This window comes from Adiantum capillus-veneris, chromosome 24 (assembly GCF_014529385.1).
Source record: "Adiantum capillus-veneris isolate H3 chromosome 24, ASM1452938v2, whole genome shotgun sequence".
NCBI classification, from domain to species: domain Eukaryota; kingdom Viridiplantae; phylum Streptophyta; class Polypodiopsida; order Polypodiales; family Pteridaceae; genus Adiantum; species Adiantum capillus-veneris.
The window spans coordinates 75638816-75643204 of record NC_140954.1 but is presented as its reverse complement, the minus strand read 5'-3'; the positions used below and the strand labels follow the sequence as shown (position 1 = coordinate 75643204).

Genomic DNA, 4389 nt, shown 5'->3' with positions numbered 1-4389 from the left:
CGACTTTGCACATTATGCCCTCGTCAAGTGCGAGAGAGTGAGTACCACACACTACTTGAGTGCTCAGCTTTTGACCACATTAGGTCCTCTTTTCCCCATATATTCAGCCATGATCTCTCCCTACATACCTTCCTCTCCCAACCACGATGTGGACTCTCTATTGCGACGCTCATTTCAGCCATTTTTGAGCATCGAGAGTCACTTATGAACTCCACTCACACCACGTGACATGTTCATTTGGTCCCATAGGTCATATTTGACCTCCCAGGACGATAATAGAACTATCTATCTATCTATCTATCTCTCACGCATTGGCCCGGGGGGAGGGGCCGCTTCCAACTGTGGGTGCACCAGGCGTGCTCTCCCTCTCTCTCTCTCACAACGATGTCCTGTCTCGCCGTTTGTGCAGGGCACACTGCCAGACAATTCTCCTACTGCCACGTGTCGGGGGGGGGGGGGGGGGGGGGGGGGGGCGGAATTCCCTCCCCCATTATCTATTAGTATAGAAGCACGACCTTGTCAATGTGTGAGGAATAGAGTATTGACATTTATGAATCAGTCTCTAGATCTAAAATTAAACAACTTTGGTATCACCAGTTCATACAGCATTTCATTAATTTATTAATCGACAAGATTCCTTCCATCTGGCCTTCGCAAAAGAAAAACCTCAGTCGTTGCTGGTTCCCACCTCGCACTGCGGCTCTCGAATGAGTGCCTGCGTCGACTGCGTCACTGTTGCAAACAAAAATGCCTGAATCTGCAGGTCTTGCGTACCCAAGTCAACCTTGCGTCACAATATGGTGCTGCCCACTCAGAGGATTTCGTTGCTGCGAATGATAACAGAGAAAGAGAGACAGACTCCCCTGCTCGTTCCCTTGCTCTTCCCATGCCTGAGACACACACACACAAGCACGCACGCTGCTTGGGAGAGATTATGCATAGATACGATATCCATCTCTCTCTCTCTCTCTCTCTCTCTCTCTCTCTGAAGCAATTCTGCAACTCTGAGTACTAGCTGCACATACGACCATACCCCCACAATGCGAACAAAAAATCTGTCTGCTGCTCACGCGTCTACGTCCCGCATTCTCTTTGCGTCACTCGCTCACACTGACACACAGAGACCTCGCTTTCAAACAAAACATAAAAAAATGTTTAAAAAATGTGTTCGTGTCCTTTCCTCACTTTTCTAAAGGAAAAAAAGGGAGCATCTCTGGATATTCTTACCAAAACAAATACAAAAATGATTAGAGGCACATATTTTAGGTCATGGCACCAGAAAAAGAGTTCTGTAAAAAGTTACCACAAGAAGAATTATCTACTAACATAATATGGTGGAAGGGGGAGCCCTTTACACGTGTCGCAATCTGCGACCTGAAGGCTAAAGTCCAAAACAAAAACAAGCCCCTTTGCACGCGATAAAGAGGGAGATAAGGGGAGAGAGAGAGGCGGCCGGCCTAACTAGGACCATATAAGGTGGTGATCAAGGATGTAAACATTGACAGACACACAAAGAGGTTACCTTTACCAATACAACGCCAACCACTACCCATCCATGGGGCCTCTTTCTCTTAGGTGGATGCTATGACTTTTTATGAATATCAAGTAATTACATCCTTTGACACCTGCCTTTCACATGGATTAAAATAATGTGTACTTTGCATGCGATGGTGGTATGTACAGAGACATAATTTTGCAATTTGTACCCCCATCTCGATTGTTCTCTCCTATGGATGGATGCCTCTCTCCATATGGATTGCAATGTAGTCACATCCATTGATTAAACGTTTGATTTTGCTTAACTCTCTCCCCATATAAACTGCAATGTAGTCACATCCATTAATTAAATGTTTGATTTTGCTTAACTATCCCCCCAATGGAACCATCATTAAAGAATTATTCATATTAACCAGTATGGAGCCCCAATTTTGGGAAGCAGCTCGAATTGATGGAATCTATCGAGATGCTGACTCGATTAATCCATGCAGGGCTGACACGTCCATGCGGGGCTGATTCGTCATGGGCGACGCGTTGCAGGTAGGCTCCAGAGAGGCACGGCTGGATTTTTTTGTAGCGTGTTTGACACCGTGCTCGCAGTGTGCCTCAGAGGTGCTCCTCGCTCGACTTCTCTCCGAGTGGTTGGTGACACACACAGGTAACGCGCTGACCTCTGTTGTGTTCTTCTGTTGGTCTCGACACCAGCTGGTGATTGTTTAGCTGTAATGCATGGGTTCTGTGTTTATCTGCGTATGTCATGCATTGTTTCCTGGATATCGTACGACACGTGAGTGGTACGCAATGAGGGAAAATATCAGCCTATTGGGTACACACAGTGAGATGCTTTGTACGCAATGAGGGAAAATATCAGCCTGTATTCAGATGCTCTGTGCACGTTGCAGTGTTTCTTTGAGTGCTTATGCTATGTGTTTTTGGTGGTGTACGCAACGAGGGAAAATATTAGCTTATTGGGTACATGCAAAGAGCTATCACAGCCTGCATTTAGATGCTCTGTATAGTTTGCTGAAGGCACTTTGTGTATGGATAGCTCAACCTGCATTTAGATGCTCTGTATAGTTTGCTGAAGCCACTTTGTGTATGACAGCATCCACATAGTAGGTGGCTTGAGAATGGCCCGGCTAAAGTTTGAGGCGCGGGGCAAAGGGAAGGAACCTGTGACGAATACTAAGGGTTGTAATGCCGGTACGTCAAAACTAAAGAAACCGGAGGCGAGAGTAATGGAAGTCAGTGTCACCATATCTGTTGGCGGTGGCGATGTAGATGTAGGATTGTTGGGGTCCATGCGGTTGTTTCTTGAAAGAGAAACTTTAGCAGGTCTATGTGCATTGGAGAGAGGAGGAGCGCTGCTGCACCTTCACCTACAAATGATTATCCGTATTTGGGCAACTTCATTGATCGCTATCAACAGGAAGATAAAAGCGTACTTAGGTTGGGCAAAATCGGCACCTGCAGGTGCAATGGTTTTGTGCCGTGGCCTAAAGCAGCACAAGATGCATACATTTGAAGGCATGGTGGGATATTGTCTGAAAGACCAAGATGAACCACACTTTCAAAAGGTGGTCCTCAACATAACTAGTGACGATAATGTGAATGCCGGTGTACAATTGTATAGCTTATATGGTGTTGATCAATTGAAGAACAGGGTTTGCCTAACACCAGCAAACATCTTTGATAGAGCGCTTATGTACTGGAAGTTCAAGCTTCGACATCCAGCAGGAAACGACTTTCTGTCCACACTACATGTAATGTTGAAGAGTGGGAATTACTACCCATCATCATGTTGGATAACTCCTTACCAAGGCCGTGGAATGCATCTTGCAAAAATCAGAGCATTGTGGAGATGTATGGTATACCCATCCACAACAATGTATGAAGACATTTTAAATATATTTGTTAGTGATGATGCGCATCCAAACACTCAATCTCATGCCGAGTGGTTCAACTCCCGTTGGCAAGAGACACAAAGGTATACTTATGACAGCCTAAGCGTGGTTGCATCTGTTGTCAACTTTTTGACCATCGTGTACGTCTTTTGTAGTCCACCGAGAATTCTTGTCAACGATTTTGATGCTGAACTTGCGATAAGAAGCCCAGAAATAGGAGATGATTTCATTCCGCTTGTACACCGTGTTGATGTAACGACAGTTGCATAGTCTGGTCCGTTTGTTGGCAATAACATTGTTACTTTTCAATCCGACTAAAAAATATAAGCTGATGCTGATTTATTTTTGTTGCAGTGATCAGATGGACGAAGAGGACAAAACCCGCATGGTTCATCTAACCGAAACACAAGCTGATGACTCTTTTGCTATGGTAGAAGACGCACGTATTGATAGGATAGAGGATGCTCTTGCTGCAATTTTGAAAGAATTACTTGGAGACCAAAGTAGAAACACAACTTCACTACGGTCTGAAGTTATTGAAGCGATACATAATTCGAGAACCACAATTGAGGAGTATGCAATCAATGTTGCGAATGTGCAAGTCACAAAGCTGGAAGAGCAAATTTTCTCGTTCGGCAAAGAACTAATGGCTTTGAAAGCACAAGTCAACCGGTTAAACGCGATACTATCTAGGTTCTCAAATATGCTAAATCGCAACCAGAATGCATGATAAATTCTGCACATCGTGTCCGAACTTTTGGCGCATTGTAATGATGTAAATGAAGCAAATTTTGTGGATGGTTTAACCTTCTTGTCTGTACAAAATATGTAGCTCCTTCTGTTATGCAATGTACAGACTGTTTAACAGATCTTCGTCTTTGTGATGACGAGCAGCAGTTTCTGTATACTCCTAACAACAGTTTTTGTTTTGTGATGCTTGTCTGCCAAAAACCTGTAGATGCTTCACAGTTTGTCTGCCAAAAACCTC

At 44.4% G+C, this 4389-nt stretch overlaps 1 pseudogene; it reads left to right on the top strand.

Annotated features, from left to right (window-relative positions):
- Nucleotides 1–2882: 2882 nt before the first annotated feature.
- On the top strand, nucleotides 2883–3625 carry LOC147426605 (uncharacterized; annotated as a pseudogene).
- Nucleotides 3626–4389: the final 764 nt, after the last annotated feature.